Here is a 27,859-nt window from a genome sequence, read left to right as displayed (position 1 = left end):
GTTTCTAGATATAATTTTATATTCTCTGGGGTAAATGATGAGGTTGAGTCTTACTGACCCAAAGGAGGCTCATATTATATTTTAATAGCTGAGAGGGCTGAACTTGGAGGAAGGAGGCATACTTTTTGACTGTGGACACTGCTTTGGTCAAGACCTGTCATTCTTTGATGGTCACAGAGCAGGAAGGCCTGCCTCTTTCCCAAGTCAACTGCAGTGAAATGTTATTGTTTGATCTCTTTTCAATTGCTGAGAAAATCAGCTGGTGTTCCCGGAAAATGGAAATGAATTCCACAAACTGGACTCCCTCCCTTCCTTCCCCTTTCACTCAATGGAGTCCCAGTGGATAAAATGAACAAACCTGCAAGGAATTTGAAGACCACTCTCACTACTTTAAGAGCCTACGCTGCTTTCTGGCATCTCTAGAAGAATCAGAAAATCCGACAATACAGCCTGAAGGCCTGACAACAATTGGCTGGAGAAGCAGTAGCTCCCTTTAAATAAAGCCTGTGCTGTCTGGTTCCCCAGATCCCCACCCAATCTGCTTACTTCTTTTAAATTACCTGTGTGATCCCCATGACAATTTGAATTGAAGCTCCCTGGAATACAGGCTACTTCAAGTGATTTCTAGGACCAAAATTCCACAATCCTATCACACTCAGTGGCATTGGCCCAGTATCAGTGAATGTTCTCACACTACCTACCTCTAACTTCCTAAGAAAGGGGAATAAAGACACATATGGCTTCGTGATAAATGCCAACACCAGCCAACTAAACAAAAGCACCAAGAACAAAGCAGGGTCCCTCTCACAAACCCCATCTTTACCAACCCCATTTCAGAATGCCTACTGGGCAAAGGAGTTAGTGGTTCAAAACACAAATTCTCAGATGCAATCTCCAAGCTGAATGACATATGCAAACGGAAATTCTGAGACCTGGTTGCCTTGGGTATCCTAACAGCCAAAGTCAAGTGTGATTTGGGCAGCCCTACTGGCTGAATCAAAGGGTAGGTTACAATGGGATTTCAACACGGGAGCAAGAAATGTCTGGTGCTGATGAACTCATTAAGCTCACTGAAGTTTTTAACTTCTGATTTTTAATAAATAAAACCAACATACACCCTCACACACCAACCCAGATATCTTGTCCAAAGTCACTGAGAGGATCAATATCATCTTTGGGATCTAAATCCTGTTCTCATGGAAGAAATAAATATCCTCCCCAAAATGCTAATGACATGCAGAGTTGAGCCCTCTGGTCACACTCTTCCAAAGAGCCCAAGTGTAAACAGAAATCACAAACATGTACCAAGCTAAGACACCGACAATCTAATAGGTTTTGCGTTCTATGGATGAAAAGATAAAGTCTTTAAGTAAAGGCTCTCCTCATTCTTTTGTATACAAAGAAACAATTTCCTAAAAACTCAGTATGAACCAGACATCTGTGCTTAAGACAATGAACAGAGCAAATTTAAAGGGGCTGTGACTGACACAGGGCTGGCATGGCTCTGAGTATTTCCACCAAACCACATCTTCTGCTGTCAAATCCTTTACAAAGCAAATATTTATATTTTAGCAGGAAAATCTTGAGCTAGACTGTTACTTCTCTTACAAGATGTCCCTCTCCAGTCACCCTGGAGTTTAGAACTACATTCACTCTGTTTTGTTACATAACAGTAGCAATAGAAGAGGAAAGACAAAGTGTCTCTAAAGAATCCTAAGGCCCCTCCGTCCATCTGAGAGAACTGTATTTCTATAGAGTGATCAGAACCAGTGTCATTGGGGCTAATTTAGAATCTTTGTGCCTCCACATACTGAGAAGCATCATCTCTATTTTCACTTTTTGTGAAAATGCTCCTTAATGTTTACAGACGTGGTTACACTGAAGCAGGAACTAAGGCAGAGAGATACACAGGTGTTCAAGAGAAAACCACAGAGAAAAAAAGCACCCAAAGAGTTGCTTTAAAATTTTTGCTTTATTTTTAAAAACTCTGCAATATAAATGATTGAATCTTGATGCTCCAAGTGAGGCCTCGACCAGCAGCATGGACATAACCAGGGAGTTTGTTAAAAATGTATAGTCCCAGCGCCCACCCCAGACCTACTGAATGAGAATCTGCATTTTAACAAGATCTGCAGTGGATCCCTACGCACACCAAGGTATGAAGAGTGCTGCTCTGGAAGACTTCCAATGTCACTGCTCCTGATGTTGGGATAGTAAGGACAGTTCCCTAACTTCTAAAAGTCTGTGTAATACCTGGATCAGAATCATCAGAGGAGCTTGTTTAAAAAATACAAGTTTCTGGGCCCCATCTGAGACCCACTGGATCAAAACCACTGGCGCTCAGGTAGTCCAGAGGTCCCCTCCAATCTGAGAACCACTGAACAACTTCAAATGTGCATCTCCTCTTTGCTGCATTTAGGGACTGTTTTCAATGTACTGCTAACCTGACCAACATACTGTAACTGTATAATTTGTAAAAACTTCAAAAAGCATTTCACAGCTTTGTATATGCCCCAAAGTGAATGGGGTGGGGGCATTGTTCTGGAATTCTTATGAATGACACACATCTCTTTACAAATAGTCAATTTTTAAAAAGGTAATGTGTGTGTTCAATGCAGCACATACATGCAAACATGCTTTCAGTACTAACCTCTTCGTAGAAAATGACAGGCAGACGTGGAAATGCCCGCATGAGCACATATCCACCCTCTGACTGAAATACGAAGACACACATCTGAAAGTATAACCTTATGTATAGTCCCCTTCAAACAAAAACAGGCCAGCTAAAGAAGGAAAGTGCTCTCCTTAAATCTAATATCCCCTTTGTCTAGAACCAAACCAACTAATTTAACAAGCAGCAGTAAATAATCACTTATATGCTAGCTTTTAGTCATTAAAAACCATTCTCTTTTAATTAAAGAAAACTTGTAAACTACCTCTCAAAGGGCCCTAAATAAAAACTCACTTAAATGCTTAAGAAAACCCTGCTTTTGACACAATGTGGATAAAACAAATGACAAAAGCTCTTAAATGTTGGATGGGGTGGTATTTCAAAGAATTAGCTAATTGCAACGTGACAAACAAGGCACATTTGCTTCTGGGCACATCTCACTTCATGCTATCAAAGGCCCAAGTTTCAATACTAGAGTGGAAGCCCAAGTGTTTTTCATTAATATGAAGAGTCAAAATATTTTAAAGGATCACACTTCCAAAGACTTCAATCTCCCTGATGCAAGTTACCTAAAAAAGAAAAGAGCTATTAGTAATAGTTGTGGGTGGGTACAAGGTGGGAGCCCCATGCACGCTTATGATTTCTTATCTGCCATTGCAGATCTGTAGGAATATGCAAGGATGGTTTAATAAACACCACCATTTTACTTTTTAGTTCAAAGTGTTCTTTTTCATTCAATTAAGTTATTAAAACATGACTATAATTTGACTACATTAATAACACAATGAAGCAAGCCTTCAGGTAAAGTAACTTGGACAAAGGATTTCCAGAAAGCACAGCCAAAAAGTAATGCCAAGCTGAGGGACCGAGATAACGTCTGTGGGAAGAACAACAGTTGCTTTGGTTATTAAAGTATTCAGGAGAGGTAGCAGCAGCACTTTCCTAGCAGAGATGTATAGTGCACACTTCTCTATCCAAGTGACAAATCAGTCTTGCTTCATCGCAAACAAACAAAAATCAACAAACAAATCAGTCTTGCTTATAGCAAAGCATGTGGGCAGCAGACACAACAGAGAAAGAGAGAGGAGGACACACAAAAGTCTGGCAAAACAGGAAATTTGAGGAAACGATTTCTGAAATGTAAATAAGGTTTTCTGTTACTTTCATTATTGCAGAAGCAAAGCAGCTCCATTCAATGGAAGGTGCCAGGTTTTCTTGTAAACCTCTAATTTTTCAGCACATAAGAGTTAGTTCACAATGTACTGAGCTGATATTTTATACATGAGTTGTTAACATCAGAGTATCGACCAAGATTTACTTTAAGTGTTCCCCATGACTCAGCCCTCTCTTTTTCTCTCCTGGAGAATGTGGAAGGAGACTGTTCGAATCCTGACTCCTCGATGTACTAGTTTTGGGACTTGGGACAATGTATTTATCTTCTTTAACGTCATTTTCTTTTCTGGAAGATGGAGATAAGAGCAGTTCCTACTACAAAGAGATGTGGTACGATACCTAAACTACACAGTGACTGAAATGTAGTAAGTGCTGCACACGCTACGTATTTTTATCATAAAAAACAGGGTAATTCTACTCTGAAAATCAGTCCATGGGATATCAAAGAGTCAGTTGTTTTGTTGTTTTTTTCCTATGATAAATCGATGTCAACTAATATCAGTGGCTTTATTTTTAAAGAAAATGTGTTTGCAGGTTATTGCTAAAGATAATGCCCCATATGAAAAAGATTGCCCTGGCAACTTATCTCAGAGATGCATCATTCACCCTCAAAGAAAGCAGAATACACAAACACAGGTTCTCATGAGAGGATATAAAGATGAGTATTTGAGAGTCCTGACAGGATGCTGGGCTTTACGGAAGGGTTTACTCATTCGAACATCTTTGCCATGTTCTTAAGTGTCTTTGCTAATCCTCACCATGAAACTTTAAATAAAAGAAAAAAGAAAAGCATCGAGAAACCCATAAAAATCAGGGTGAAAGTTATATTAATAAGTATTACATTGTATATTATAATATACATTAATACAATTTAAAAATTTAAAAATCCAGTGAAACAAAAGTCAAACAAGCCAGCCTAATATATTTATACACACTGAATTCAAGCAAATCCACAGCAGTACTGTACACACACAATACTACAACACCTATGTAAATTACAATTACTGTGGTATATTGCAATTTATTATCAATTAGTGAGGTCCATTTTTCACCAATAAGCAAACACATCTTCCCTTTCTGCCAAGTACATATATCAAATATCTTCAGTAATCACAAAAGAGATCCAAGTTTTGATGGGGAAACAGTCCACATCTCCATCTCTACCCCCATGAAATTAACGCAACAACTTTATCAAAATAAAAGAGCATGAGCGTTAAATAGTAAGGGAGTGTTAATACAGAATTAGTGCTTTTGCAGATTCACATTTAGTGAACAACCCTTTAAAGCATATTTTAGTGTGCTATGTCTCAGATTTCAACAATTGAGGACTGCTGTGTACACAAATAACAGGGGAAATGGTTCAACCACTGGGTAAAAAAATGAAGTTTGTCTGACATGCACGATTGAGGCAATCAAAGATATGCCTGTGAAATATATTTTTATTGATATTTACTGATAAATTTGTTTGCCATAAGTCTTACCAATGCCTTCTCCTTACTTTCTTCTTTTTAGCAAAACACACCCCATTTCACAGTCCCAGACACAGGCACACAGGACAGGGACCATTGTGCTTCAGGCTTCCTCCAGCACATCCCAACCAGTATTGGCTAGAACTCCAGCACCATGCGCCAATTTCAGAAAAATGAGAGTTCGGCCCTTTCTTTTCTCTCCGTTTTCATGATCTCATAGAGGCACAAGTGCTCCTGAAGCCAGCTCCCCTACCAGTCAGATATTTACACTAACCCTTTACTAAAGGGCTTGTTATTACGATGCTATCTCATTGATACAAGATTACTTCACTTCTGAAGCACATCAAGCTACATAATACTTCAACAATCAAAAAACATTGCCCCTCGAGAAAGATGCAGCCCAGATTATTTTCCTGTGCTTATCTGAGCGAAACGCCAACATTTTTGTTTAATGCAATGCAAATCCCCACCCCCCGCAAAAAAAAAAAAAAAAGCATAACCATGAAGGCAGCATGCAAATATCTTTGCAATGTATATGTGTCCACACACACAGGACCTACATACACATTACACAGATACATGTCAAGTTATAAAGAATTACCCTGGATCAGAATTTTAAATACCCCCCCCCCCCCAAAAAAAAAAAAAAAAAAAGCATAACCATGAAGGCAGCATGCAAATATCTTTGCAATGTATATGTGTCCACACACACAGGACCTACATACACATTACACAGATACATGTCAAGTTATAAAGAATTACCCTGGATCAGAATTTTAAATATTGTCAGTTTCTCAAGGTGTGACCCCATTTTCAAAAGCCCAAACAAGCATCAGATCGGAATATTTTTTTAAAAAATTCTTTGGGAAAATGTAATATCCCACTTCATGACAAGGTAAAATATTCTGCCTTTTTACACTGATTTGCAAAATAGGTATGTGAGGAAAGTAACAGAATATATAGCATTTACCTATCCATTTAGCAAATAATATGGAAGACCTACTCTACATCTTTATTCAAATGAAAATACTTTCCCCAGCGTTTATTTCTGTAGCTGGTAGAAACCCCACCCTGTAAGGAACACAAGTGTAAAGCAATCTCTTGCAATGGACCATTTTACTTATTCTGCAATTTCTTAACCAAATTACACAGGTATAATTATTTTGACACTATAATGAAAAGAAAATGGGATTTGGGCACCGTAGGTTTATCTAATAACACTATTTCTTGCCAGACTTCACAGCACTGACAGTCACAAAGAACCTTGTCCATTCCAATAGGAAATATTTGATTTTACCGTAGGAACATTATTTATTTTCACCAAGTTGCTATTATCAGAAAGGATATGATAGCTGAATAATAAAAATGAAATCAAGAAATTCTGGTGTTTCAAGGCTTTATTTTTTTCTGCTCTCACTTTTGACATTTTCTTCCCCTGGAGAGACAAGATAAAGTGCTGTCATAAATGGGTGACTTTTCTTGTCAAATGACAGATTTGATTCTCCATGGCAACCACAAATCAAGGTGCTAGTAGGAATTAAAGCTTCTCTTAAAAGGCGTCTTTATGTTTATAAAATGAATTTAAATTAAATGGGTATTAGGTACAATCTTTACCTCAATTTATTTATTGACTGAAGAGCTCTGTATTGCAAGGAGCACATTTGCATTTTTAAGGAAAGATAACATATTGTCCTAACAGATGTATAAACAAAGCAAGTTACAAGGTCATGCTTCATACACTAGTTTAGAGACCCAAGAAGGGTATACAGATGGACATCTAACAGTTAAGAAGTATTTGGATACAGAAAAGGTGTAAAAATTACCTACAGGGGAACAGATGAAGGGGTCTTTCTAGTTCCTCTCCTAACACAGCTTTTTTCCTATTCCCAGTTGATAAAGAATTTGTGTAATTGTCACAAAGAGAATGCCAAAAGGCAAACTTCCCCTTCATGTTGTGTCCCTCGTGTAATAGATATAGATTAAATTTAAAAACAATCCATGATTGCAAAAAATATTCCATTTAAAATGGAATTATTTTAGCCCCCAAATTCTAGTACTGCTAAAATGAAACATTTGCTTTTCAATGTTTTTAAGAAAGGCAATATATATTTATATATATTTAAAAAGACCATGTATGATTTCAGGGGAATGAGATAATTAATCTGTGCATTAAGCTGATTTCAATTTTCATAAGAAATGAAAGCTGATTTGCTTCATTTTTTACAGCATTCTTGGCCATTAGAACTTAAGAAGCAAGGTAATGTGCTATTGAAACCTACAATAATAAATCAGGTCCAATCTTCTTGATATTAGGAAGCCATTTAGCTAGTCTGGAGGAGTAAGGGTTTTAAGGTCATAAATAATATTTTAAAAGTTGAAGTGCAGCTCATTTTTGGAAGTCTCCATCACAGCAGAGGGCAATGCTAGCCTGTCTGAAATATATATTGTCAACAGCACAGTCATTCTGATAGACATGTTTAAACTAAAATAAAGAAAGGGAAAAATAAAAATTTTACACTATATACTGGTTGTTGGGAGAATCCATCATTTTACGTGGCACCCGTGTAAGCTTAGCCAAATTTGATTTTACACTGTCTGTAGTTAAAGGAAAAATATGGAAAATTAAATCAGATTCCCTTCATACAATCATCTGATGGTGGTAATTTGACTGCTAAGAGTAGCTTTGACAATCTAAGTTGGGGTGGGGTGGGGCAGGGAGATAGCTGGTACAATGATGACAAAGAGGTGGACAAAATACTTCATCTAGAAATTTTTGACTTTAAATCTAAATGCTTGGAAGTTGGTTTTTTTGGAAGGGAGATGGAGGTGTGACTTTTATCTTGTGAGGGTTAAAAAGACTTTGTCCATTCTTGAGTTTAACCCGTACTAGTATAATAAAATGGTGCCTAAAAGTTATAAATCTCTTTGGAACTCTGCACAAAGCATATTTTATGGTGGTGTGAGTCACACAGAACTCTCTATTTCAGTCACAACGGCTTTTGTTTCATATTAGAATCAAGTGGGTTGATGATCTTATTCTCATTCCACGTAAAAAGTCAAACTAACATCACATCTAAAAACACAGGTCGACAAATTACCCCAAATCAAGTACTCAAGGAGACCACACACAGCACAACAGATGCATGGTAGATTCTGCAGGGTTAGAACATCCATCTTAAAAACAGTGACCACAGGTCTGTGGCATCATGACGTCAAAATTATCCCATCAAGGGGAGTTTGGCAGAGCTTGGCACTCTCGTGAAGAGAGACTTGAACTGAGCTCTTGTCCCTCCTCAAAATAACCAACCCTCCCTTTATGCAGCGAGACTATCAAGACTACCTGAATGTTAACAAGGGCTTTCCATAAAACTGGACTATTTATACCTGGTGTTGACAGTGCCTTAAATAGTTCACTAATAAGAGCCGGGAAATTGTCAAAACAGAGGTCCTACAGGATTGTACGTAAACACTTGCTGCATAAAATCAAGAAACACTTTGCTAATGTACTATTGGATAAAGCAAATTGCTCATTAAAATAAGACTCGTCAGGGTGAAAAATGAGAATGTTATTTGCTGGAAATGAAATTATTTACCATTTTGTTTGAAAGGGTGGAAAGGAGAAGAATGTGTAAACCTATTTCAGTCGTGCAGTTGGAATCTGGTTACTCTGTTTAGATGTTCATGTCACAGAATCAGCTGAAGAATTTCTCGGAAAAAAATAAAATATGGTTCACTTCAAACAACACCTTCCACCTGCCTTCTGGAGTGTTCTAGGCTTTTCAGAGGTACACCTCACAGTCACCTCTTCACAACAGGCCGACTACATGGGTAAAGTTGTCCTTCTGGTAAGCTCCAGTCACCATTTCACTTTCTAAAACAGAATATAGTAAGTGAGAACCTGTTTGAGCGAAGTCGAAATTTCACTGAGTGTCTTCAGCCAAATTCTCCAAAGGATTTAAAAAATCAGCTAAGATGTGAGAGAGAAATAATTTCATCTGTGTTAGAAATCTGGACTTTACTCAGAATAAATTCCATTCAATTCTATTGCACTCCACAGTTATCCAATGAAGGAAAATTCAAAGTAGCTGCCACCTACAACAGTTTTTTTGTGTGTGATGTAGCTTTGGTTCAGATTAAGGGTCACCACTATTTCTGACTTAACTGTGGCTGAGCAGACTAGGCCTACCTGTCTCCTCTTCAATTCCAATGCTCTGCCACCCCCGGCACCATTTATAAACCCATCTCCTATTCCCCAAACAAATTGACTTACAGTGCATTTTCACCTGCAGGGTGGCTGCTTTAAAGTCCAGCACCTGATTTAACCCTGAGATTCTTCTAGTGGCCTCTGCACCCCTCAGATGGAAATCCTTTCCTCTCTCTGTGACTTAGCTGCTCAGACCTCAGAACTCACCATGAGAGAAAATGTACACAACAGGCCACCTTTGAAAAAGAGACAACTCATACCTAACACGTGGCTGTGGGATCAGGATGATCCAGGGTCCACTCAGGAGCCGAGTGTGGCTGGCCCCTCCCCTGGCATGACATGAATTCCGAGCTCCCCTGGGCTGGGCTCTCTCCACAAGAAATGAGGACAATAACCCCTACCTCACAGGGGTGTTGTACTTTCAATTAATGGCTGTAAAATGCTTTGTGATCCCTTGATGAAAGGGACTGCTGGATGAAAGCAGAGAAGCAGCCACAAGAGAGTGTTATTATTGTGTCTCGACCCCAAACACAACTCTGTTCAATTCATCATCTTGAGGCTTTGGCTATGGGGTGGGAAAAGTCTAGAACCACAAACAGGCCCTCCAGAGGCATCTGTTCTGTAATAACAGAAGTATTGATGATGAGGAGGAGGAAGACACGGGCAAAGGGGATCCAAAAGGCAAACAGCTGGGCAGTATTTCGAAGTGGCACTCAACATACATTTCTGCACAGGCTGGAGTGTCCAGTGTACCAATCTGCAAATGGGGTATACTATGTAAGAACACAAGGTGACTGCCACAGTTCTAAGAACGAAGAGCAAGGGATCAGCATCCCCAGGGAGTGCACTGCTCCCCTGGGTGGGGCTCAAGGCTGACTGTCCCTGAGATGCCTCCTGGAAGGCCCCTCACAAGTCAGAGTGCTCTCTGGGCAGGGGGAAGGTAAATCAGAGGCCAAGTGACTACTGTCGCATGCACAGCCTCCTCCGGGAACTGAACAGAGCCAGGATGCCTTTGGCTCCTGGGAGGTGGGAAATCGAGAAGCCAAGCAATGCTACACCCCCCACACCTGGCTCTTCCAAAACAGCCCTCCTCCATATGCAGTGCCAGGAATCAACTTTGCTTCTGTTCTACCCTTTTCACCCCAGGCAGAGGGATAGGCAAGGGCAAGTGGCCTCTCTGACCTCAGTTCAATGGCCACTTTCTTGGGGAAGCCTGGCCCCTTCATTATGCACTGTGGTGGTGGCACTTACAGAGGACTAACTTTGTGCCAAGCCAGGGACTCAGCAGGGGCCGTGAAAGCCAAACTGCCTGAAATCCAAATTCCATGCTACCCCTTTTCTTCTTCCCTAACCTCATAGGCATTATTTCACATGTTAACCTCAGTTTCCTCATCTGTAAATTGGGGCTAACAGTACCTGCCTCATAGGGTTTGCTATCGCATGGGGATCCAATGACTTTTCATACATAAGTACTCAGAAGAGAGCCTGGCTAGAATTATCATCATCTTCCTCATCACAATGCTATGAAGTAGATACTAATATTATCTGCATTTGGCAGATGGGAAAACTGAGACACCATTACTTAAGGAATTTGCCCAAGTTGGACCCAAGCAGGCCAACTTTAGAGCCTGTTCTCCAGAAATTAAACTATACTCCCCCAAGCAGGTCTCCTAAACCTTTGTTTTATATCATTTAACATGGCATTTAAAGCTTGCATGGATTCACGCAAAGCTTCACTAGGGCTCGGACTGTAGCTGGTTTCACTCGCTGTTGTCTTGCTCAGTGTAGGTGCTCAAAGAGTAAATAAATGAACAAATCCATCCTTCCATCCATCTAAGCACACGTTGGGCAGGTAAGACTAAACATTTATAAAGCTGACAACTATGAACAAGTTTGCACAGTCACCTGTCGAAAACGGACGCCAGCTCATCCTAAACCTGCCCCAGCCCTTTCAAGAGCAGTGCGTTTGCATTCTCTCCACACCCAGTCCCCTCTCTACGGCCCCCAACCTCTCCTGCTTCTCTGGCCTGCCCTTATTTTTGTCATGGGGCTGGGAAAAATATGAAGGGAGGAGAGCTGCTACCTTTTCTCAAGAAAACAACTTTCCCCAGCTATTTGTCAACTTCTGTCATTCAAAGGGATACAACACAAATGTATATCTTTAATGAAATTCACAGTCAAGAAAAGTTGTCATCATCTAGTTATATCTGTTATGACATACATCTCATTTTGTTCAATACATAACAGAGAAGCTATTTAATCAAACAGAAGATTCTTGCTAAAATGACAGTCCAAGCAATGTCCAAACAAGCATTTATTATGCTATGAGAATCTGATTGGGGTTGGATTGTTTTCAGCGGATTTTTTTCTTTTTCTCTTCCATTGAGAAAATAGCTTGGGGTGTGTGTGCAGAATACAACACAAGACAATGGAGGTGGAGTCCAATGCTGAGTCAGCGTGAGTGTGGGTACATGAGCCCGACCCTGGAGTCTCCTGGGAAAAAGTAAAAAGACATATCTGACCATCTGGAAGGTCATAAAGGGTACTGCTAGGGCGAGGGGTTGTGGTCTTCACTTTTCTCTCCATATAATTCCACACCAGAGACAGTAACAAACTCAAATACAGACAGGATGCAAGGAATGATGACATCTGTGTTTCTCAAGTGATACTCATCCTTGGATACATTTTGTTTGTTTGTCTTACAATTTAATGAACACTTAGCTTCAATGAGAAAAACCATGTTACTGCAGGAGAATTTAGTGGGTTGGTGAGCTATAAAGCCTAAGGCCAAAAATTAAAAAAAAAAAAAAAATGTTAAGGTGACTGCATTTTTGGACTTTGGGGCACAGATGATATGAGTTTCAGGAAAAGAAAGAAGATACCAGTCATATTTAGGGGATGTTGATAACTCTCTTCCTTCTGCTCCATTCACTACATGATACCTGGCACAAAGTGAGATATCAGCAAAGGATGGATGGATGGAAGGACGGACGATGGATGGATAGAAAGATATGTGGGTAGGTGAGTGGATGATTGGGCAGATGGGCCTCTCTGCCAAAAAAAAAAATGAAATGACCAGTGAAAATTATTTTAGTATATTATCCTGAGAGATGGTGGCCCATTATCACAGGGACTTCCTTCTCACTCTTTTTCAAGGTGTCTTCTCAGCCATGTTACAGCAGCTCTTTTATTAAAGGTAGAAAATATCTTTATAAGTTGGGTGGCCTGTGGCTAAGAAACTTTCTTTTTCCTGCATAGAGTTAATCGGTCACCATGACCACAATTACAGACTGCCAATCAGCCCAAAATTTTATATTGCTATGCTAATGGTCTAAATAAATGAGGGACAGTCAAGATCAGTGACTCTCATACTGAAAGACTTGTTAAAACAAAGGTTGCTGAATCTCTCCCTCAGAGTTTCTGGTTCAGTAGGGCTGGGACAGGACCCAAGAATCTGCATTACTTCCAAGTTTCTGGGTGACACTGATGCTACAGTACAGGGATAGCACTTTGAGAACCACCAATCTTGAGAGTCTCTCAGGTTCTTTGGATACTAATATGTTACAAGTCTATTCATGAGCTACATAACTCCTCTGAGTTGAAAGGACTTTGAACAGTAGACCCAACGCTATTTGCAGTACCATAAAGGGACACAACATTGCCAAATTTTAGATCAGGATACCTGATCATTCCAACAGTCCTCAGTAGACAGGATTTTTAGTCCTCCAATAAACAGTTTTATATATTCCTATGTTCATTTTTGGAGAGTTTAAAATATCTGTTAAAACATCTGAAAAAAGGAATTTTGAAAATTCAGTCACAATAAGATAATATAAATATGAACTCAGGAGTCTGTAAGGATTTTCTGTGGGGTCACTGAAGTCATCGCTGGGCTTCAAAAAGGATTTGTAAGCCAAATATCACCAAATTCATACATTAAGTATGCCTAACTGACATGAAGGTGAGGGGCCCCAACATTTCTCTTTGGTGGTGACTGTCCTGTTCCATAGTCTGGCCATATTTTTTTTAAAAATGTACTCACATTACAGTGATCTCAACTGCTCTTCTGCAGTTAATGCCTTCCTAATGTTAGGTCTTTAGAGTACCAAAGAGTGAACAACCCCTTCCTTATAAGCACTTCTCTTATGTACAATGATTTATTAAAACTCCCCCATGCAAGTACACACACACACTTGGACTCTTCTCTGTATGTTAAATAGTTCTGACTCCTTGAACCTTTCTACAAAGATCTCATTGGCCCATCTTTTCAGCATTTCCACTGATCACCTCTAGAACCTTTCCAAAATCCCTACCCTTTCATTGTCCTCCACCTGGGGCCTGGACTAGTCACTGGTCCTTCATCCTTCACCATACTCTCATTAAGGCATCCTGAACCACGTGAAGTTTTTAAGAACAGCACTCGCTGCTAACACTAGTATCAGTGTGAAAGGGGAGGCCCCAGATGATTCCACATCGCTGAAGATCCGAAAGAGAAGAAGGAGCAGAGCCAAGCTGGCAAGTGGGTACTGCGGCAGGACGCAAAAGATATCCCAGGAATCACTCTACTGAACGAGAATGTGGACATGGGGATGTCTGAGGCCTGTAGAGTACTTACAACGCAGAACAACTCCACTAGCGCTGGGTGTTGGCTTTCAAATGGCAAAATCCAAATCAGAGAGGAAATGACAGTGCACTCCAAGCAAAATGGCACACATTTAGACAGACTAAGAAAACAACAATAAAAGTGCAAATTTATTCTGCATGTGTGATCATGATTATCATTACATCAAGTTCCATGTATGCCCAGCCAGAATAAATATTAACCCATTTTATAAAGGACTTTATACTGCGTTTGTGGATACAGCTCCACCCAAACCCCAAACAACACTGTCTCCATAGTAACCAACAGATTTCAAAGAAGGGAAAAGGAGGGGAAGACTTCAGAATGGATAGCAATCAAATAAAATAGCCAGCATCAACAAAATATGTCAGCATTATTTAAAACACACAGTTAGGAACATTCTATAGTTTAATATCTTTCCCAGAAAACTAACCCCTTCTAAGTCACCTTCTTATAAAGCCGGTCCTCTCTCAAAGAAACAATCCCAAAACTGTTTCCATTTTAATTGAAAAAAGAAGCAAATTTCTTGAGTCATTCCTGGGATTCAAATGGGAGTATGATGACAAAAATAAAATCTGCTAAGTGACTTAGCAAACACGGAAATTCAGATTAATTACCAATTGGTAATTATGAAATCCTCACTGGTGTTTGGTGATCATATTAGAGTATTTATGCTCTTGCTGAATGTAATGAGGGGAAAGAGAAGCAAAAGCCAAAATTGAAAGCCAGAGAGGTAACAACCATAATAGCTACAGACTAACATCAACTGAAGGCCAAATTTTTCACTGGAACTTTCTCAATTTTGCAAACAGATGATATGTAGTAGTTTGTCCTCATCCCCACAAGTTCTGTGGTCTTATGTCTGTAGATAAAATTCAAAACAACACCTACACAGGCAGCACCCAGTCTGAAGGATAGAATTGGCCTCACGTAGGTCATCTGTGAATTCTGTAAACTCACAGGCCTGGAGATCTGTATTATGAAACAAAAAAACAGGGGGAAATGACTGAAGTTTATCAATGACAACATTTTGTCACATTTTTAGGATTTTTTTCCTGTACCCAATATAACAGAAAAATGTTATATCCCGCCAGTAATTACCCAGGCCAGAGTATGAAAGTTTTGAGGATACCCCTTCTAGCCTATTCCATATAGAACTCAAAATTACCACAATGCCTTACTTTTAGCCAAAACTATGGCAATGTTCCATTCTTTTCAACCCAGATGGAAATAGGCTAAGTTTGTGTTTACAGCAGACGTACAATGATAGAAAAGAAAAAAGGTAAAAATGAGACAGCTCAGCCTTAGAGCTGTACCTTCAAGGACCCATGATTTGTTCCTGGACTGCGTGATGAATCATCAACACTGTAAGAATCATAAGAGCTCAGCACAGAGATGCAGCACCACGAATCTGCCAGTCGAACAGAATGAACAACTATGTTCTGATGACTCAAAGTGGTTCCATCTGACCCGGCCGAGGAAGACACCACGACATAACACCAGGTGACTCCCAAGTTCAAAGATTTATCTGAATTTGTTCTACAAACCTATGGGAGAGTTTTCCATTCGATCATCCTACACTTTGCCTAATTGTAGAAGAGGCACAAATGTAATTACATTTACATTTTATTATGAAGTCAGAGAGTCACTAAAAAGTACATGCTAGAAGGTACATTTTATTGTTTTTCATTATGTATTATATGCTTCATTGCCTTTAGGGTCATATTCTTGTTGGGGAGGAGTTATAAATATGGAATACTTATTTTACAGAAGACATACCCTTTTGTCAGGGTTTTTGTTTTGGCCGCCACTCCCAATTATTTGAACTCCCCTGTTTAAGTTGTACATTATTACTGATAGGGAATAAAGATTTGGACTTTCAAGATAGAAGATACAGAACTGTTCATTACCAATATATACTCAATACAAACTACACAAAAGTGACGGACAAGAGAAATGGAAAATCAAGTTGGTTCAAGAGGATTCAGTAGAAGTTTGAAAAGTTATGAAATCAAAGTCCTACACATTTTCTTCTATGCCCCACTTTAAATTACATTCTCCAAGTATCATTTTAGGTGTTGGTTCTACTTGCTTTAATACTTGCTACTTCAATCCAGGAAAAAGAAAGATGCAAAACTTCTCTCTCCTTTTAACAGTTCAACTTATTATTATCTTTTGTTTGTTTTGTTTTGTTCTCTTTTTTAGCTCCCACATATGAGTGAGGACATGTGGTATTTCTTTCTTTGCCTGGCTTATTTCACTTAATTTTCTCCAAGCTCATCCATGTTGCTCAGAATGGCAGAATTTCATTCTTTTTTATGGCAGAGTAATATTCCACTGTGTACTAGAGATGAGAAAGCAGAGGTGAGAGGAGAGTCTGGTTAACTGATACAAAATTACAGCTAGACAGGAAAAATAAGTCCTACTGGTGCACAGTCGCCCCAGGAATCTATAGTTAACAATGATTTACTGCATGTTACCAAACAACTAGAAGAGAGATCAAATGTGCACATCACAAAGAAATGATTAAGTTTTGTAATGATGAACATGCTAATTGCCCTGAATAGATCATCACACATGGTACACATGTATTTAAATATAAATCTGTACCCCATAAATATTTACAACCTATGTTTCAATAAAAAAATTTTTCTTTAAAGATACAGAACTTGAGGTGAGACTTCTTCCTATTCTACCCAGCACTGGGGACTTTGAAATCAGCCCTGAACTCCAACAGGAAGCCCAAGTCCACAGAACAAATAAGAAGGGCAAGCAAGTTCACTGTTTTACTCATAAAAGGGCATTGTGTTAATTTTAATTATTTTAGTCCCTAAGGTAAATGTTAGAAAATGTGTAGATGGAAATGCTGGGGGTTTTTTTTCCCCCCAAAGTGAGAAGAGAGAAGAGAGGACTAGTCTATGTATTCTCACTTATTCAAACCCCCCAGGCCATTATTATCTCCACAGCTGCTATTTTCGGATTAATCCTGCCACATGCAGGAACTGAACTACAGGACACTCAAAATGAGTCCTCATGATGACACAATAAGAGGGATTTTTTAAAATTTTGATTTCTTAAATGTGGAAACCAAGGCTCAGAGTGGCAAAATAACTTATGAGACGGTCAGACAGCTAATAAATAATTGAGTCAAAATTTGAACCCAGAGCCTGTGCTTCTAACTACTGTACTATGTTAGACACATTAGTCTCCATTTTAGGTAACACAGTAACTCCACATGCATAGCTCACTGAATCTCACAAGAGCTTTCTGAGACATGTACTACCATGTAATAGAGGAAGATGAAAAGAGATGCAACTGGGTGGGATAAGTTACCCAAGGACACACAGATAGTGACAGAAGTAGCATCTGAAGTGAGACTGTGAACTGTGGCCTTCAAACACTCTCCAGCACTATATCCCTAATACACTTCCCCCAAAAGTATACTGCACCTTTGGGACTGGTGGGTAGGATAGATGGGAAGGAAATGAAGCAACTAAGAGGGAGAAACAAAGATTTCCCACTTGAGATCTTATTCACAAGCAGCTCCCTATATCATATTCTTCCTCCAAGCATTGGCGAAATATTGTCCCAAATCAATTAGTGAGTCCTACATGGGTGGGATGTTGAAAAGGCCCTGGCAGAGAGTAGGCACCTAAAATATCTGTGCAATGACTAGATGATCTATTGCACAGTCAGTAGAAGACAATATGGCAATACGAAAATATTATATTAGGGAAAAGAAAGTAGGATACACAGTTATAAGCATAAGATGATTGCAACTATGTATTTATTTCAATTCTGCATCCAGAAAAGACTGGAAGGAAATACACAAAAATGTTCATTTTTATTGTTTCACAGCAGTGAGAAAATTAGTGATTTTACTTAAGTATGATATTTATCATGAAACAGTAAAAAACCTAAATCATATATATATATATATATATATATATATATATATATATATTTTCCGGCAACGGATCGCAACCCTCAGTGTCGCGCCCATACCGGACCGGGACCGGCAACGGGATTGCAACCCTCGGTGTTGCTCCCACCCCTCGCTCAGCCAGTGAGCGGCCGGTCTGTATGTGGGATCCGAACCCTCGGCGGGAGCGCCACCGCACTTCCCAAGCGGCGCACTATAGCAGTGCGCCACCAGGCCAGCCCACTAAATCATATTTAATTGTCCAAAAGACACCTAGAATCAAAGAATACTGGCACACAACCACTCCTGAATAAATGTGATCATGAGAAGAGAGCTAGAAGGTTTCTAAAGCAAGACAAATTATGATTGTCACCTGGGTATTTTTAGACAGATTTCTCACCTTCACCTCCAAATTCAGAGTACTCCAAACCAAAGTGAATGGTTTACAGCCCCTGCCCAGCACAGTCTTTCTCATCAAGTTTTCCATCTCTGTCAAGCACACTGCCAATCCCTGCGCCAGGCAAGCTCAAGTTTATTAAAAATAAGTCATTAATAAATAAAATAAGGAAATAAAATTAAAAATTAAGTTAAATAAGCAAATAAAATACAATAAGTTTATTAAAATAAGTCATTATTTTCTCTTCCCCATCACATGCCTCCCACTTCCAGGCATTCCCCATGACCTCCCAGCCTTTACAACTTCTACTACATCTGACCCTTCCTTGAACTTCCATTCCAACACCATCCCCCTAACCTTTCCTCTCTCCCATAAACTGCCTTACACTAGCAGAGGGTAGTCAGTCTCCTATCACGTGTAAGGAACACCCTGCACTTTTATTAAGCTGGTTAAGATGGCCAAACCCCACTATTAAAATGCTCCATGGGGGCCGGCCTGGTGGCGCACTGGATAGTGCGCCGCTTGGGAAGCGTGGCGGCGCTCCCGCCCGAGGGTTCAGATCCCACATACAGACCGGTTCCCGCTCACTGGCTGAGCGAGGCACGGGAGCAATGCCGAGGGTTGCAATCCCGTTGCCGGTCCCCGGTCCGGTACAGGGGCAACACTGAGGGTTGCGATCCGTTGCCGGACACGGAAAAAGACAAAAAAATAAAAAAATAAAAATAAAATGCTCCATGGAAGCAGCAGCTCATGATTTTTTTTTAAAAGGTAAAGACTGTTACACAAACTAAGTTTCATCTCAAGCATTTCTACCAAAATATACCTAACAGCAATGGAGAGAAGTGAGAGGGTAGTAAATGTCAACTCATGAGGAAGGAAGAGTCTGGAAGCACAAATAGAAGGGTACAAAATAAATTAAGTATCATTGCAACATTCAGAATCTTGCATTATATAGCGCCAGCATAAATTTAGCCATTTAAAATGTAAAAATGATGTTATTCACTACCAAAATCTTCAAGGAAAAAAAAAATGCCTCTTCAAGGAAGTACACCAGAGTAAATGACTGTATGACTTGGAGAGACCCTAACTACTCTGATGTAGTCCTGATGGTGTGCACATCCCAGTGTGAAATACACAGATGTCTATGTTACAAAATAGAAGACAATTTAAAAAAATAGATTATCTGATACCATTCGATGTCAAACATCACTAGTGTGTTAGCTGACTCTTCAACTAGATATGCCAGTAGGAGGTACATATAATGGAAATGACTGAAAGTGGTTTTTTCACAATCAAATTATAATCCATGAGGGAGTGTTTATTGCTGTGCTGCATTTATTACAGATGAAAGGAATTAATTTGGAAAGCATTCTATCTTATGTTCTCTTTTTTAAAAAATAAATTAGTCAAGTATTTTTGTTTTTCAATTTGAGCAATATTTGAACTGCTTTTTAAGGAAAAGAATTCTTGAAGATTCCTGATTTTAGAAATGTGGAACTGTTATTTTCTAAAACAGTGCTGTCCAACAGAGACCCATACGTAATCTTAAGTTTTCCAGTAACCACATTGAGAAGATAAAAAGAAATAGATAAAATTAATTTTAATGATATGCTTCATTAACTTCATTTAACCTTATCACTTTAACATGTAATCAATGTCTTTGAAATCCAGTGTGTATTTTACATTTAGCCCATCTCAACTGGGACTAGCTACAGCCATGCTTCAGGTGCCTAACAGCCGCATATAACCAGTGCTAGGAATTGGAAAGCGCAGTTCTAAAATATCATATTGCCATGTCCTGTAGAAAAGAAATTTCCTAAAGAAACACTAATCTGATTCCATTTCAGAAAACTATCAATATTGTTGAGGTTGGATATATTTATCTCTAAATGCAAGGTCCTTACCAGATCTAGATGGGAATCATAAGGAATTCCTATATATATAATGTACATGGCTTTCACCTCCAAAGTTCTAGACAAAACTCCAAAGTTTCACCTCTTTAAGTTAAACTAACACTCATTAATCGGGGTGTTTATGTGTTTACTTTTAAATTAAGGTTTCTGTCCTTTCGTCTCACTCACAGTTTAATAATAAGTGATTAGATCTATGACATTCTCTGGGAACCCTAAACTGTAAGAATCTGTTTCAGTAAGAAATTACTCTGTCTGAGGGAAATGTATTGACACATCTCATTTTCCTTTTTGCTTTTGGTAGGAGACACCTAAAGACAAATGACTAAAGATGAGGGCCTTTATGTATCACCAGAGCCCTGAGCTGCAGGTACAGCTTTCCCTGTCTGGTTTCCACCATCTTTCTTTCTGTAGCAATGGGTGCACTTTGAGGGTGTGACACAGCGCCCTCCAGAGGATCCAACAGAAACAGCACAAAACGCTGCACTTCTCCCAACCACCTAGAAAGTATAAATCTTCAAGGAGCTGGAAGGGTATACCAGTCTAGGCATATCCTCAAATTCTGAACACTTAAACCCCTTCTCATTTTCATAGAATTCTTTCGTTTCCAAGTATGGTTCTAATACTTGGAAACGAAAGAAAATGTAAAACTCTCATAATCAAAGCAATTGAAGCATCATAAAATGAAAAGTCTGGGAATTGTGTGTAGGCTGCCATAACTTGGCTCATTTTTTCTCATTTCCTTAATAAAATATATTTAAAAATAACTCTTCATTCACACATTTATAGTGTAATATAAAAACATAACACTTTGATCCAAATAATTACATAGGTAACCTCAACAAGAGCAATTCTAAACTATATAAAATCATACACCATGAAGTTAAGGAAACATTTCTAATGCTCTGACACTATTTATCTTATGATATTTAGCCTTGCATTCATAATGCTGATGGAATTTTGGTGCTACATCCAATTAAGGTAACCGTGACACCTCCAAAATAGACACAAGCAATACACACACTGAAATCCAGTCAGATTATTCAAATGACATTGGAAAAGAATATTACAAGGTAATTTCTAATATTGAGGATTTGTATCCATACATAAACTACCAACTGAAATAAATCTTCAGAATGAAATTTCCTAAAATGATTACAGTAAAATGTGAAACCTCACAGTTTATACAAGACAAGAAACATTTGGCTGCAAATGGTTTTATAATTTTGCTAATTAAAAATTATCCCATTTTCACTTTGGATTCATCATGTAACAGAAACAGGAATAACCTTACCATGCCAGAAACACAAGCAAATGATTAAAGTTCTACTCTCAAAAAAATCTTTAAAAGTTGGCAAAACATTTCATTAGGCTACAAATCAAAATCTGTCTGTCCTTGACATCTTTTTAATGTCTTCCAGATTCTACATCTACTTTTTTAATCACTCACTGAATCACTCAGAAATTAAAATATGTTAAAATACTACCCATCTTGGAACTCTAGAAAAGTCTTCTGAAATAATATAACCTTCAGGCCCCTACATGGCAATGGACCCTTAATACCACCATCTGATTTATGTAGAGTATTCATTATATTTCACAATGAGATTAAAAAAAAAAAAAAATTCCCAGAATCACGCCTTTATCAATAAATCTGCTACATGTGAAGAATATAAATAAATACTAAAAAGGGGCCACCGTGAACTCTCTCTTGTGAAATTTGCCAAGTGGAAATGGGTACAACTATGATTAAAAATAAAAATCATTTTCAAGCTTCCAAGGTGTTAACCAACAAAATATGCTTAAAAAAAAAGAAGAATGTGAGTGGCAGGGAGGTTGACTGATGAACAAGTATTTCTCTGCAAAGCTAATGAAGGCAGTGTTTACAGCACGCACTTATTTATTTACGCTTTCCTTCCCTGAGCCCTCCATGTGCCATGGGAGTCAGTATGCATTAGTGGCACTGAACACCAGAGAACCTTCCAACTGCAAGTTACAGTAGTCACTGTGTCAGTGGAAACAATGAATCACAGACACTCAACCTGGGACGAGTTATAGCAGCACCTTACATGTATCACCAATGTGTCATGTGACATGGTTGTTGCTGTGGTGAGGATCCATGTTCAGGAAATGTGTTAAGTCTCTTAGAAGGCACCCAGCCATCCCTCAAGATACTCATGCCCATGAACGAATTTTGAAATCTTTATACTAACGATAACACTGTGATTGGCTTCCTCTCTGGGAATCTTGTTGGAAGGTGGGGGGAACGAAAGTCACTTGGGGAAAGCTGAAAGAAAATGAAATACACCATTCCTAAAGTCTCTGTGTGTAGGCTCTAGCACATTGAGAACAGCAATATCCAAAAAATAATTAGTATGAATTGTTCCAATGGGATAGAAGTAGACTATCCAAAAAAAGAAAAAGGGGGGTAATTTTTATGTTATTTGTACAATTCCCATGCATTAAAACAAAGGATAAAGCAAAAGAGACTATAAACTACACAATTTCTTTGGCAGAACAGAAAAAGCATATGGAGTAAGGATATATAGGACAAATAATCCTAGTTGTGTTTACCAAAAAAAAATTCTCTCCTTCTTGAGCTTTTCTAATCTGAATCTCCAACTTTACCCTAGAACTTCTTCAGTCATCTAAAAATCAGAATTGGAAAAACAGGAATAGGAAATGCTTTCATCATAGGAAATAGTTACGGACTCACAATCACAAGGATGACATGATCTACCACAACTAAAGGACTGAGCAGAGCACCTGACACACAATCAGCTGCTACTACAGGTACTAGAACCACTTTTATTACTGTTACTTCTACACAGTTACCTGCCTTGAGACAAAGAGAAGCCTATTCCAGCAGACTGAGCTGCAAGGGAAAATTTGATTCTTTAGCAGCTGCTTCTTTACGTGGCAGCTTCCCAGACTTGGAATTTAGGAAGTGGGTTAGGTAAAGTTTTGCTTCCAAATGATAAAGACAGTTTTGTCAAAAAGATACCTTTAAGTGAATGATATATAACTGTGGACACATACATAAAATATGCCTCTACGGCTATTGGTGCTATAGGAAATTATCAAGATGGTCACAGAACATTCATAACTAAAACAAGCTGAAGGAGCAAAGGATTTTCGGCCTGCAGAAGGACCTGTTAACTGTCCTCAAATCTTTGATAGGGTGTCACGCAGAAGAGATGGGTTTTGTAGAACCTGAAGCTACCTAACCAAATTATTAAAGGAGATGCCCACAGGTGGTCCATTTGAGCCCAGTGTAAGAAAGAACTTCCTAGCCCTGAGGGTTGGTCAAAGACATAATGAGCTTCTTCGAGGATAGAACATAACATCCCCAGAGTTATCCCAACACTGGATGGATGTTCATGCAGCGGCAGTTCAGCCTCAAAGACTAAGGCGTAAGATCCGTGGCAAATGAACAATAATTCACTTTTTGAACACAGAATGTCTAGGATCTTTGAATTTGTATGACGTACATCGCTATGATACACAGATAGATACACACACACATATATACACATAAAAATTCATACCCAAACACTCTAGGCAGAGAATGGCAAGTTTGTTGTAAGGATCATAAACCACATGTTTTATTTAGGGCAAGCTTTAGGACAAATAGCTAGCTATTATTTACTAAAAAGTTACTCTGGGCCAGCTCTTTTCTAATGCTTTATGTAAGGAAACCTTACCTTTAAAGAGATGTGACTTACCCAGGATTATACTGTTAGTATGTGGCAGAACCAGGATTCAAACCCGACTTGTCTGATCAACATCCTATGTTCTTAATCCCACTTAGCTGTTGATTACATATTAAAGGTTCTACGTCTTAGCCCTGGATCCTGGAATACAGTTATTTTTCGTTTTTTAAAAAAAAAAAAAAAAAAAAAAAAAAAAGATAAACAATTTGCAAAGCTTTTAACACAGTTGTGCCTTTGTCATATTCTCTCTCCCACTTCCTACCTTTTCTATTACAATGTGCATTAATGTGAAAACACAGTATTTGCTTCTTAGGAGTTTGTCTTTTCTGGATCTTTGTTTCCCAACTGCACTAACAACGTTTCAGTCCATAAAGTCTGGCTTGTTGACAATCAGAAACTCTTTCCCCTTCATGTCCAAGTTAGTTTTATCATGATACTTAATAAAGAAACATTCCTCTAGATCATTCTCCTATACCTTTCTTGAAAAACATCCTTTTCATTTCTCTCTCCTGGTCACATTTCTGCCATCCCTTACTACCAGGCTGCCTTGACAACTGTGTCCACACTCAATTCTTCACACACCTTTTCTTACTCAATGCTGTTTTCTCCCTTGACTTTTATTTTATGAAAATGCCCCACTCCAGAAATTCACTCCTCCACCTGTTTCCCCGTCTTGACTTCCCCTACCTGTTTACAACATAAAAGATTAAAATCTCCAGCAGAGAAGAGAGGGAGGACTCCGATTTGAGGCATCTTCTCTCTAGAATGCTCACATTCACATCTGATCATTCCTGTCCTCCACAGATTTCTTCAGAGAAAATCATCTGATACACATACTATGTCTCCTAGTCTCTACTCTCCCCTCCTGATATATTAAGGGACATTTAGAAGAAAATTTCCTACTTCTAATCATTCAATAACACCTCTGAGAGTTTTGTTGTGCCCAGGTACGACTCATACAATAATGCTTATATTTTTCTTTAAACCTCTCCAATTTTTATTAAATGTTGAATTTAAGCAACATTATCTGAGAAACCAGACTGGATATGCTGATTCTATTTTTGCTACTTATTTAATATATAACACATATATTAAAAATAATACATAAATCTTAAATTTTAAAAAATGTTCATCTGTGTCTCCTAGAAAATTCATCTCAAATGGTGAGATGCGTAACACATTTTAGAAAACACTGGTTTTGAAGAGAATACAAATCTCATGTTAATTTTCAAAGTCTGTTTTTCTTCTATGACGTTTTCCCTTTTACCCCAGTCTCACTTTTACTTCTAGTTATATACTTATCGTGCATTAAAGGAGGGCGGCTCACTAAATTTCACTCTAAATCAATAAATAAGTATACACAGCAGCCTATCCCAAGATGAGAATTAAACAAAAGCTGATGACATTATTATTTCATCAGAAACTGAAGAGCAAGTGTTCAAGCTGAAACGTCAGAGAGACAGAACAAAGAGCTGATCCTCGCCATGACTTCTTACTCTGTCTTCTTCTTCTAGACTAGGGCTTGGCAAACAACAGCCGTGTAGGCCAAATCGAAGGGGTGGGGAAAAATTAAAATACTACTACTACTTAGAGACACGTGAAAATTATGTGAAATTTACATTTTAGTGTCTGTAAACAAATGTTCCACAGCCATGTCCGTTGGTTTATGTATGTATCATCCACTCCACTGAGACAGAGGTGAGCAGTTGTAACAGACCAGCTGGCTTGCAAAGCCTAAAATATTTACTACCTGGCTCTTCACCAAAAAGGTTTGCTGATCCCTGGTATAAACCAAGAAGTTAGATTAGCCTCCCAACATCACATACATACACAAACTTTTTTTTAATTATACAAATTTTCAAAAAAACTCAGTAATAGAGCATAAGGAACCTCCCTGTATGCAGCACCCAGGACCAGATAAAAAGCTATTTTTTGGTAATTGGGGCACTGACTGGAAACACAGACACCCACCAATCGGTACCATTCAGGCCTCATTTTCCACCAGCCTGAGGTTTGGTTCTGCTAATTCCTGATGCAATTCTGCATTCTATTAACCATCGTAAGAGTAAACTACCCTGATACCTTTTTAAAGCAGCAACATTATTAACAATTAAAAAGCTGCTGCCACACATGCACAATAACTTTCTTATATTTTAATATGCATATCCATAGTCTGATTATAGCAGCGCAGAGAGATTGACAGGAAATGACTGAGTGTAATGGCTCCAAAGGAGACACTACATTGATCAGTAAATAATACACGTTTCTTGAAACTGTCTAAGTACATATTTACACTTGTCAACTCTCATACACTTTGATGACAGAATTCTTTTTCAAACATCTATGTAAAAAGTGTAATACCGATTTTGAAAATGTTTTTAATAATCACAAAAAGCACCCTTTTAGGATAAGTAAGGTTTAAATTTTATCCACCAAATAGTGCCACCTGGAGCATTCATTGATACAGCCTCAATATTCTCAGTTATATCAGGGTGTTCGCAAATGTCTCAAAAAGGTTAAAACACAGTTGAAAGTAACATATATCTAATGCTTACAAGGTGCCAAGCACTATATTAGGGACTTTTCACAGCCAACGTGGTGAATGCTATCACTGCCCCAATTTGACAGATGAGGAAACTGAGGCTTAAAAGGAGATGTGACTTGGCTACGGTCACACTATTAGGGAGACCTTGGGCTAGGACCTGAAACTATCCACTCCAACTTCAGAGACCAAGCTCTCCCTAACCAATCTATGAGCCTATGTCTGGGTGTGGACCCAGAAATCTGTATTTAACACGCTTCCCAGGCAGTCTTGGGATTGTACTTTGAAAAACAAGACCCCAAGGACTTGGAGGCAGAGGAGAAGAAAATCTGATAGGCCATGGGTTCGGGTCTCCTCTACTCCCTTCCAACACTGGTCACAAGAAGATTAGAGAGAAAAATCTATAACACACGTACTATAGCTCCTGGCATGTCCCATATACTCAATTATGACAGCTATTGTCATTCTATAGGTTAGTCAGGGAGTGCTCATACATCAGGTTAAAGCCATTTTATCTGTATTGTCCAGAAAATGACTTCAACTCTTGGTTGATTAGGTTAGCATCTCCTTGCCCTAAGTCTCGACATCAACTAAGTTTTACCAGCAGCTGAGGGCTGGCAGGGGTGGGGTAGAGGACTGGGATGCAGAGACCTGGTTCTATCCTTTGATTCACTTATCAACCACTAGACTAGATAGTGAGCTAGATAAAACCCTTGCCCCCCCCCACCACAACACACACCTTTTTAATAATAAAAGAGTACAAAAAGTAAAAAGTAAATTGTATGATGAAACCCCGTATACCCATTACACAGATTTTAGAATTATCAAGATTCTGCCCCATTTTTTTTCTTCCTGAACATTTGTTAAGAAAATTGCAAGTGACATGCCATTTCACCCTTACATAATTCAATATGCAACTTTAAAAAATATGAGTGAAAAGTTCCCTTAATAGTAACTGAATGCACATCTTGTAGGGGGAAAAAAAAAATCCCACAGTACATACCTAAAACTAGCCTGCTGGCCATCTGGCTTGCAAGTCCATCTTGGAAGAGCAGAAGTCCCTGCAGTCCATAGACCCTAAATGATCTGACAAAGTGACAGGTCTTGATCTTTCCACTGTCTTGCTCTTGCCCTGGCCACAAGAAGTGTCAAGGTGTCCCCTTCCTGCACCCATTCCTGTGAGCAGCTGCCTGCTATTCCTATGTGGCTCTGTTCCTGACATCAAGGAAGAAAACTC

The 27,859-nt window shown here is 38.8% G+C and overlaps 1 protein-coding gene across 6 annotated transcripts in view; it reads right to left on the bottom strand.

Annotated features, from left to right (window-relative positions):
- Positions 1-27,859, bottom strand: part of FOXP1 (forkhead box P1) — a 569,779-nt gene that overhangs the window by 446,648 nt on the left and 95,272 nt on the right. The gene's annotated exons all lie outside the window — the stretch shown is intronic.

The sequence above is a fragment of the Galeopterus variegatus genome, unplaced genomic scaffold, assembly GCF_000696425.1.
Source record: "Galeopterus variegatus unplaced genomic scaffold, G_variegatus-3.0.2 Scaffold44, whole genome shotgun sequence".
NCBI classification, from domain to species: Eukaryota; Metazoa; Chordata; class Mammalia; order Dermoptera; family Cynocephalidae; genus Galeopterus; species Galeopterus variegatus.
This window is presented reverse-complemented; position numbering and strand designations above follow the sequence as displayed.